The sequence below is a fragment of the Prosopis cineraria genome, unplaced genomic scaffold (assembly GCF_029017545.1).
Source record: "Prosopis cineraria cultivar Desert tree isolate PC_DT_omini unplaced genomic scaffold, ASM2901754v1 PC551, whole genome shotgun sequence".
NCBI lineage: Eukaryota > Viridiplantae > Streptophyta > Magnoliopsida > Fabales > Fabaceae > Prosopis > Prosopis cineraria.
In genome coordinates this window covers 190-11,662 of record NW_026555876.1, presented here as the reverse complement: position 1 = coordinate 11,662, position 11,473 = coordinate 190, and the positions used below count along the sequence as shown (strand labels likewise).

Here is an 11,473-nt window from a genome sequence, read left to right as displayed (position 1 = left end):
TCCCGTGCAATACTTGTTCATATCTCACTTTTACTTGAAACTTCACTTCATCACCCCATAAACACCATGTACATCCATTGTATCCATGGCTTTTACACAATCAAAATTAACAAGCCTAATTTTCTTATCTAGTATTTGAGCCCTAGAACTATCATTTCTAGTTTCAAGAAAAGCTAAGAACCCAACCTTATAACGCTTGCGTAAGTCAAACAGAAGACCTAGCAAAACACATCGTTTAGATCCATGTACATTTTAGACTAGTATATTATATTTATATGAGTTTTCTATATAAACTAATATAATGAAAATAAAAAGCCCTATTAGACCTCCAAGGGCCATTCTTCGCACCTAACAATGTCATTCATCTCCTCTTCAATCATGCCTTTTGACAACAGATTAGAATGAATAAGGAAGTTATGTGGTAGGCTCGAACTTGGATTTAGTAGGTCATCATCTATCCTCATTATAGTTGACTCAATATCAACATCATTGTCATCTATATATTGCTCTAAAGCTAAGTCTATATGCTCCACCATCTTGCCCTTTCTACCCTTCTTAATTTCCTTTAACACTTTTTGGCCATTTTCAATATCCTCCTTATCAAGGCCCAATCTAGCCTTAACTCGGTTCACAATTTTCATCCCAACTAATCTTTTTCCATTATTATGTGGCCCATGTATCTGGTCTGGTTTATCCCCTTAGCTTAGTCCATATTTATAACTGCGAATAGGCCTATTTCTTTTCTCAGCTTTCTTGTATCCAACTATCCCATTATTTCCTATATTTGTAATATCTTTCAGTGGCAACCGATTCTCCATAATCTTCAAGATTCCAACCTCTAAATCCATCTGTTTGTTATTTAAGGCTGAGAATCTAGATCTTGGTGCTCCAAATTGATTTTTCCCCCTGATTCTTGCTTCGAGTCCAACGATTGCCCTTCTGACTAACCACCATGTCAGAAACGTTTATGTCTCTGCACCAGCGTCCATGAATCATACTAGATCTTTAAATTTGCCTCCTTCTTACCCTCATTCTTGTTGACAACCTTTTCTTGGTGCAGCTCAGATTCAACGTTATTTTCCACAACTGCTTGACATTGATCATCCCTCTCTATCTGCGACCCATAATTCTTTAATTTCTGTATTTTTTCATCATAGTGATCGATATCATGACCATAGTTGTCACAGCTAAAGCAAATCAAGTGTATACCTTAATATTGGATCTTCTTCTCTTTACCATTTATAAAAATAATCGAATGTAATAAAGTACTAAGATCAAGCTCTACACAAATTCAAGCAAACTCCCCTTCTTCCTCCTCATTGTTATCACATCAACCTTTAAAACTCTACCAATATAAGAACTTAACATGTATAAAATGCTCTTATCACAGTAATCTATTTAGAGCTTCGCAATTTGAATCCATGATATAATCTTCATGATTTTCTCTTTATCAAGCTCGAAGTCATCCTTCCATGGTTGCCCAGTAAGGTAGTGATCAAATAATAACCAAGGCCTACTAATTAAAGCAAGATCATGGTCATCACGGTTCTCAAATTGCACCATAAAAAACCAAAAACCTATATCAATCACGATGGCCTCACCTTTTTTACCCAACATCTGAGGTAATTTAGTCTCTATATGTAACATCCCAAAAATTAACCTATGGTTAATTAAGTTAATTTAGAGCAAATGAGTAATTTTGGAGGAATATTTAGATATAAATAATTTTAGTTAGAAAATTATTATTGGATTTAATTTAAATTAAAATCCTAAGTTATGATCTTATAGTAAATAGAAATAGTAATGATAATATTATTAAAAAAAGAAGAAGGAAAAGGAACATAAAATAAATTAAAAATTTAAGAGGGCGGAGAGAAGTAATTTTTGTTTGGGTGTTGAGGTGTAAATAATGCACACAAAAAAAAAGAAAGAAAGAGAGGAAGAAGAGAGCTTTCGGCGTGCATGATGGATTAACATAAGACAAAAGAAAAGGTGAGGAGTAAAAATGCGTGAGTCCCACAGTTTTCTTTTGAAAAGCAACAGATTCTTTTCTTCATTTCCTCCATTCTTTCTTCATTCCTTCTCGCGCAACAGAGAGAGCGAAATCAGAGAGCGAGCGAGAGAGCGAACGACGCTGCGGCTAGAAGAGTTGGATTAGAAGGTGAAGCTCCATAATAGGATACTTCAGATGAGATTTTGAGTATTCTAAGACTAGGTAAGTGTTCTAAATATTTTTCTTAGTCATCTTTTCTCTTTGGTTTCTGATTTTGTAGTGGTAGAAAATTTAGAATTTGGAAGGGGGATGAATTTATGTGAATAAATATGGTTTTGAGATTTGTTAGTAGTGTAATAAATATTCTAGAGTATTATTTTATTGATAGAATTGAAATTTGAGGCATTTGAGTTTATCCCTAGATTCCTATAGGTCGATTTTTGGTTAAATCTAAAAATATAAATTGATTTGTTGATATTTAAATGATCATTTGAGATGAGAAATAAATTATTATGGCTATGGAATAATGATTCTAGGCTTGAAATTAAGTTTACAATTTTTGGGTATTTTTATGTGCGAATTTTTGGAATAAAAAGAGAAATATTGATATTAGAAAATTATTTGAATGAAATTATTGTAAAATAGACTATTGAACTAAGTAGATAGGTTCAAATACATGAAATTAAATTTTAAAATTCAAGAGACTAAGACTAAGTTATTAAAAAAATATATAAAAATAAAATAAATATAAAATAAAATAAAATAAATATTTAGGTGTTAGAGTATGAGTGAAAATTGTGTTAATAATTATTATTGATAAATTGGGATATGATCAATTGTAGATTAATTTTCTTTTGACACCATTCAAGCTTTGGAAAGCTTTGGAAGTGTTGTAACTTGAGGATAACCTTTGACCTCTCAAAGGTTGAGGTAATCGAGGAAAATCTATTTATATATTTGTATGTTAATTAATTAATTATGTTAGTGAAACAAAAGAATATATATATATATATATATCTAAATTTGAAATAGTTGTTTGTAATGCATGTGACTTTGTTGAGACTTTATGACTTGTGAGTAATGAGATTGATGGTTGATGATTATGTGTATACTCTTGGTTATAAGTTGTGGATTATGCACAGTGATGAAAGTTAATGAGCATATGGGATAATTTTGAAATATATATATGAGTTTTTGAAATGCATTTTCTCATAAGCATGATCATATGGCGGGAGTTCGCCTTAGTGAAGGAGTTAGCGGTTATGCAAAATCCATATGGTACTTGGCTATTAACCAATAATCCTAGGGGTTATAGCCGCTACTTAGCTTGTAAGGTACTGTAGCATTATTCCTATTAAGGGACTTGACCCTACTAGCCTACCTGGAGTTTTGGGTAGAGCTAGTTTTGGATATGACATTCCATAGTGTGTGATTTGGGGGAAACCGTATTCATAAGTGAGTAAGGTAACCCTGGCCCGGTAGCCCCTCATGATATGATTAAGGCCTTGGGTAGTCTCACCACATGGACGATCCCTTTCGGTTATTGGCCCACGGATTTCATGTCAGAAGAAATAAGGGGGGATATAAGGAAGAGATCGATCATGCATATTATTATTATCATGCCATTTGAGTGATTGATGGCTATGTTGAGAATATGATTATAATTATAGAAATGAGAACATGTAGTAATTATGCGAATAATGTATATGTGGCTATTTGTGCAAATTTTATACTTAACTTTATTTTTGAAATTATTCACATGAGTTAAATGTTAATGTGATTAACATGTTATTAATGTGATTGTTTGAATGGTCACCTTGATAAATGTATTGGTCACTTACATTCATGATTAATTATCATACATTTGTATAACTTAGATATACCTTGGTTACTGAGTGGTTGTACTCACCCCTCTCTTTTAACATATTATAGGAGCTAGCTCGTCTGAGAAGAACAGAGGAAAGGAGCATTAGGCCAAGTGATAATAATCACTTCTGTAGGCCTCTCTCTTTTTATTTGATATGTGTATTTAGTTTATGATATTGTCATCTAGGATAATATATTCTTGATCCACTTGCATTATGGGTTTTGTATTGGAAAAAATGTATTTTGGGCCCTACGGAATATGGTTTGATGCTTGTGCTATAATTACTGGCCAAAATTTGTGCAGGTAAAAATAGTTATTATCATGCTTCCGCATATGTTTAATTAAATGATATGAGTTCTTAAAATATTTTAAAGACTTGGGATCCTTTGTATTAAATAGTTTGTAAAAAAAAAATACATGTTAAAAATTCATTTAGGTTAATCTCGTAATGAATAATCCATTTAGGTTAGTTCTTGATTAACCATGATTAATATGATGATTAAGTCCTAATTTAGGATGCCCCTTTACACTATACACTCAGTTTAAACCACTCACCCAAGGAGATTAACTATCAGGGAATCCTCCCACTTTTTCACCAAGCGTTGTTTCTCTAGCGAAGGTATAATCACGTTCAAACCACACGGGGTCATCTTAATTGATATTTTGGATTTGCACTTGTCATTGCTTCACCCGTCCTCCTTTTTAGGTATCTCATCCTTCCTATTAGCACAAGCCTGCTTGTATGACTTCCTACCCTTAGTTGCCTTCTTTCCAGCTTCCTCACCAGACTCCTTACCCTCCTCGTTAATGTTTATCTTAGAAATCTTGCCATCCATCATTCAAGGCTTGTGCCTGGGAACACGGGCCTGATCGCTCGAGAACATACCATCATCTGCACAGACTTTCTTCTTGCTCCAATCAATGGCATCCTTCTCCTCTAGTGTCAGCGCCGATCTCCATCCCACTCTCTTTCATCTCTTCGTGTTGTTAAATTATATCCTTACTTTGTATTATATGAATTTATATAGTTAAACTCTTAACTTGTTAGTGATTGAATAGCCTAGCATATTTATAGGCAATGGCAGAACCAACCTCATGGTTTAGGAAGGTTCGGTCCCCTCCCCTGAAAAAATATACATGTAATTACACAGTATAGTGTTTGTTAATTTTTTTAAATTTTTTATTGTAATTATTTTTAAAAATAAATTATGAATTTAAAATACCATTAAATTATAATTATCATAATAACTTATCAAAACACCAAATAACACCATATCTAATATATCAATTTATAAATATAGAATATATATACATAAGTGTTTATATGTTTAATTAATTTTTATATGTCATTATACCTTGTTGATTTTGAAAAATAGAAGAGATCTTCAAATTTATAAAATCATAATAAATCTACCTACTCTAAAATTATGTGTCTAACATGGTTAAGCCACTCCTATTAATATCAATTTCAAACTGAACAAGAAATAAATGATATGCTCATGCAAATGCTCAATTTTGTAATATTTAATTATAAATAATTTAGCTAAAAGATGACACTTATAATATAAGCCTCTAGTATAATAACAATCAACATTTTAACAGAATACTCCCTATATAAGTCATCCAAGAGGCGGAACCACGTGAATGTCAAGGGGGGCCCTGACGCTCCCAACCCATCCAGCCCTTGAATACTACTAAGGGACTATTCAAGGATAATGGCCTAATGGGAAATGATGCTTTTGGTATAATTCCTATTAAAAAAACTCTTCACTACAACTCACAAAATGCTAATACAGTAATATTGAGACGCATATGTTTATGTGATTTTATGTCTATTTATATATTTTTACTATTGGTTCATAATTAATATTATTCATTCATTTTGATAGAAGACGGAGCTAAACTCACCATTTACGTTTTTTCAATATTTGTATTCAATAAGCTAAGTATATATTATTTTTTTTAATTTTATGCAAGGTTTTATCTTGGTCTTCTTTTAATTTTATAAAGGTATGTTTTTAGTCTCCTAGGCTTAACACTATTAGTTTATAATATGTATTACTTAGAATAGATGGGATCATTTTTTATTTTTTTTGGTAAACAGATGGAATCATTAATCTCACAGAGAAGGGATACTTCTGGCCATGCCTGAAAACAACCCCATGAAGACATGGAAATGGCAGGGAGTCGGGTTGGGCCTGGCCCCCTGCAACCATTACATGGGTCCGCCTTTGTTCGTAGGAGACGTTCACGATGATAGAACGCAGTACCAGATACTCCATCCTATTTAAAATATATGAATTTTCTTTCAATTAATCTTGATTAATTTAACATTTAGAAAAAATTATCATCTTAGATAAATTAAACTAAAAATAAAAAAAAAAACAATATATGGTTATAAAAAAAGAAAAATTTTATTAATATACAAATTATTGTTAATAGGATTTACATGAAAAAAATATAAAAAATTCTTTTACAATATAGAAAGAAAATTTTAATTTTTAAAATGATCGCATATTTTTTTAAAATTTTATTTAAATATTCATAATTTCTTCTTTTAAATATATATGCATAAGAATTCAACATCAAATAAAACTTATAATTATTTATCTTTAACAAAAATAATTCAATAATTCATATAAATTTTGTTAATAATAAAATTTTTTTAAGAACTTTAAAAATTATAACATTTTAAAAAATTAAATTATCATTATATATTTAAAAAAATTATTTTATTTTTTCAATTTATACTTTAATTTTGAACCAAAGAGTACGTCGCATTCAACTTTGGCAGGGAAAGATGACTGTGGTTACTACAATCTCTGGATGAGGTATTTTTGTCAGCATCATGCTTCGTTGATTACAAGGCTGTACTTGTAAGTTGTTGTAACACCAAAGGAGCACAATCGGTACTCATATGTTTGTCCTCTATGATATGATTTGAATAATTTAAATTTAATTTAAACAGTTCAAATGCAAAGCTCTTTACCTTTATCAAAATAAAAATTCATAATTTTTTAATAAAACTGTTAAATAATTTGATTTAATCTGCACCGTAAATCTCTCTGATGCTTTTCGGATCTTCGGTAAATTTCGACGAATTCCGAGTCTCGATCTGAAGTTGTGGTGAGGGGTTATAGGCCTCAACAACACCTACAGGCAGTTCCATTACCATGCCCTTCCTTTGATTGCGGTAATATTGTCACCATACATATGCTGGAATCTGATGTAAAGATATAATCTACTCATCACATAACAATTCTGCGGATTGTTTCCGAATTCATACTTCTTCAGACCACTTTCTCTGCTTCCAACAATTCGATCATTATTTGAGGATGCCGTTCTTCGGGACCATCCTGCTCCCATCTTAATTTTATCAAACTTTTTCAGTACCCAAATTGCTTGAGATAGTAGTGAATGCTGGGCTCTAACGGGACAGTAAGGAACATAAAGTGGAGTAACAGAAATGAGAATGTTACGATGGATGTGCGGACATACACGTAAAGATAAAATTCAAAATGAGCACATACGCGAAAAAGTGAGGGTGGCACCTATTGAAAAAAAAATGATAGACAATTGATTGAGATGGTTTGAACATATACAAAGAAGACCAAGAGAAGCACCAGTAAGAAAAGTAAAACATATAATTTTGAGTTCGATTAAGAGAGGTAGAGGAAGGCTTAAGAAAACACTCTTAAAAGTTGTTGAATGCGATCTTTTAATTAATAAATTCTTAAAAACTTGATAAATGATAGCGCACAATATGTCTTGCAATCCATGTAGCCGATCCCACCTAATGGGATAAAGACTTGTTGTTGTTGTTTGTTTCTCAGTACCCAAATCGATTATTAATATACTCTTGAATTTATCTTAATTGGTGGGATGCGTTTGACAGGAATAGACGACTGTATCGTGGAGAAAGTTATAAAAACGAAAACAGAAAAACAGAGACGATAACCAAGATCTATAACGCAAATATGCTATAACGAGTCGATATAATGACAAACTCACCAACGATAGTTAAAGTAAAAAGCCACAAAGCTAATACTAAAACTCAAATCAAACAAACAACAAAACCAGAAATAAATCCACAGCACTACTCTTAATAGCAAAACGTTCAAACAGTAACAAGTAGAGAAATGCAAATACCGATTCATGGCCCTAAGCAATCTTCACCTCGATGGTTGGGCTTCTTGGGCTCGGGCGGAGGCAATTTCTGAACAGTTACGGTCAACACACCGTCTTGACACACGGCAGAGATGGCGTCTATGTTGGCATTTTCAGGGAGCACAAACTTGCGCATGAACTTGCCGACCCTTCTCTCCATTCTCACATACTTGGCCCCTTCTTTCTCTTCCTCCCTCTTCCTCTCCCCACTGATCAGAAGTATATTATCATCCTCTACCTGAACCTTGATGTCCCCAGACTTCAACCCGGGCATATCGACGACAAACTCGTAGTAGAAATTGGGAAATTCCTTGATGTCGGCCGGAGTCGCAGCCATGGCCTTGGCATCACGCACATACGTCCGGGTCGGAGCGTTGACGGATTTATCAGCAGCGTCTTCTGTCAAGTCCATCATATGCTGCAGTGTGCTCAAAAGCGGCGATTCCAAGCCCATGATCCTGAAATCCATCACTTTCCTCTTCGTTGTTGCTAACTGTGAAGACAAGCGTTTGTGCGGATAGTGCTCTGATTGCTAGTGATCTTCGGTGCGGACAAAAGGGTTGGGATAGAGCATTTAAAAGAGTGACAAGAGGTCTGTGGAAGAAATTAGAAAGTTCCGGAGAAAGAGAGATAGGATGGGGAGGTTCCAGTAGGTTCGGCTAGAGGTCTTCTACCAACGTCCAGAAGAGCGTAGCGGATATGTCGTTGTTAAAAATTTATCAAAATCATGTGGGCTTAACTTATGATGACTTTCATGTCATTTTATTTCTTTTTTTATAGCAAAAAAAAAGAGATGTGATGACTTGACTTCATTGTCATTTATATTCATTCTGTCTCTTTATTTATTATTATTTCTATATACCATATTATATTATACTATTTACGCATGATGGATAAAAAGTAATTAAATAAAACATAATTAATTATTTTTCGTTTAGATAATTTTCACATGCAAGTTAATTTTGACTTTATATATTTATTGATCTCCCTCGTGTAATTAAACGAAAATAAATGTAATTTATTATAGAACAACAAAGTCATCTTTTACTATAATATTTTTTTATCAAATTCAAATTCGAGTGTTATAAAAGAAGAGTAGGTCAGCCGTTATAATTTTTCCATCTCAAAATTTAAATTTTAAATTTAAGACTATATTTAGAAGACATTAAGCCTTTCGCACCCAATTTAAATGCTATAGAAGTATTGATTATATCTTACTGTTCTCTTCTTATTGAAAGTACTCTTTTAAAAAGCATTTAAAACATACTGTGCTTGAAGAGAGATGCAATTCTTCTATTTATTTATTTATTTTTAAAAACATAACTTTTTACCTTTATAGTTTGATAAAATTTTACATTTAATTCTTATAATTTTTTAATATTTTAAATGTTTATTCTAAATACTAAAAACATTAAAAAAATTAAAATTATGAGACCTAAAAATAAACAACCGCTCACTTTAAATTATAAAGATAAAAAATAATGAAAAAAATAAGGACTAAAAAAATTTAATAAAATTATAAGAATTAATAATTGCATTTTTCTTTTCTTAATATTTTAAGTACAATTTTAACATTTAGAATATTCCAACACATTATTTTGATGAATTTACATTATAGAATTTATAAAAAAAATTCAAAATAAGAACAGAGTGACATGATGACTGATATATACACATATATATTAAATAAGAATTTGGTAAACATATATACATGTACATATGTGAAGTTCTATTGAATTACCCACCTTCAAAAACTTGAACCTCAGTTTTGATTTGCCATCAGCCTGAAAAGTGAAAAATAGTTTTGGTCACATCCTTTTCTTTGTACATATGTAAGTGACCATGGGGTGCGTTAAATCCGACGTTACGGTCTTCTCGTTTGGGTCTAAAGGTTTATGGGACTCTTAACAACCACAACGGCACAAGCTTCAAGGAAAGTTGGGAAAAAAAGAGAAGAAAGGAAAATGGGTTCTTTGAATGATTAAACTTGAATTCGGATACTCCAGTAAACAACAAGGCCACAGGCGGACGTTGCAAGAAATGAAACCTCAAATCCTCGTCACCATAAACGATTGCCTAGTACACAAACAAACGTCTCCGGGAGTCAAATCTCAAAAAACTTGTTTATTTCTGCTCCAAGTCATACATGCACTACATGGTTTGACAATTATAATTTGTGCGCACGCACCAAAACATTCATAAGAAGGCAAATACAGTGGGAAGCTGGGGACATTGGAATACCAGGAAAAACAAGCAAAGAGCTGAAGGTGAGGTTCATGATTAAGCAGCCTTGACCTCGATGGTCTTAGGCCTCTTGGCTGAGGAGGCGGGAACTTTGGTACAGTAACAGTGAGCACTCCGTCCTTAGAAACTGCAGGGATGTTGTCCTTGTCGGCATTATCAGGGATCACAAATTTCCTCATGAACTTCCCCACCCTCCTCTCCATCCTCACGTACTTCACACCTTCCTCCTTCTCCTTTCCCTTCTCTCCCCGCTCCCCACCAATACGTTCTCGTTTTCCACCTGCACCTTCATCTCGCTCCCTTTGATCCCGGCATGTCCACTACGAACACGTACCGATCCGGGTACTCCACCACGTCCGCCGGCGTCGCCCGCCATCGCCTTCGCGTCTCTCACGTATTGCCTCGATGGATTGTTCCTCCTCCTTTTCCGCCTCCTCTGACAGCTCCAGCATGTCCTCCAGCATCGACAGTAATGGCGACTCCATGCCCAGGTTCCTCAAGTCCATTTTTGCGATCCAAACTGCGGATTGATTGGAATTTGAAGGTCGCTCGCCCTATGGCTTTCAATGTTAACTGAATGTTTGAAGCGCAGCAACAGAGTGGTTCCTTTTTATAGACGGATTTTCGAAAAAAGAAATTACCAGCTGATGGTTCTCGAGTTCAATATTTTTTTTTTTAAATTTATTGAGTGCTCTCTAGAACTGTCTGCCCAAGACACCATTGAAGCTTCTCCTCAATTCTAACCACCACTTTATTTTTTATAATTTATCATTAAATATAAGATAATCTCACATGAAGTGATTAAAAAATTTAATTATGACTATATAAGTCAGATCAGCTCATGAATAGGAATTTAAAAGGTTTAAAAAAAAAAAAAAAGAGCCATCTCCCTGCAACTGTACCCTCGAGTGTCGGTGGCCAACCCAGCACCTTGAGCCCTTGACATCTCCTTCAGGCTTCAGAAAATTTCCTTTGAGCCAGTACACGGGCCGTCCGTCTCCTTGCAAGTGGTCCTATTATGGGTTCAGCCCAACAGTAACTAGATTGCTTAATTTGTCCAGGCCAAGATTTGACCTCTGTAGCAGTTGGGCCAAGAACCAGCACATTATTGCTAAGCTTATCTTATTCCTCAGCCTCCTTGATGTTGATGCAGCAGCTAAGCGGCGCTTAAACCACTATTATCAGCAGTGACTACACTTTTC

At 33.8% G+C, this 11,473-nt stretch overlaps 2 pseudogenes; both read right to left on the bottom strand.

The window, feature by feature from the left end:
- Positions 1–8,021: 8,021 nt before the first annotated feature.
- Positions 8,022–8,681, bottom strand: LOC129297542 (17.9 kDa class II heat shock protein-like; annotated as a pseudogene).
- Positions 8,682–10,163: 1,482 nt separating this feature from the next.
- LOC129297543 (17.7 kDa class II heat shock protein-like) lies at positions 10,164–10,878 on the bottom strand (annotated as a pseudogene).
- Positions 10,879–11,473: the final 595 nt, after the last annotated feature.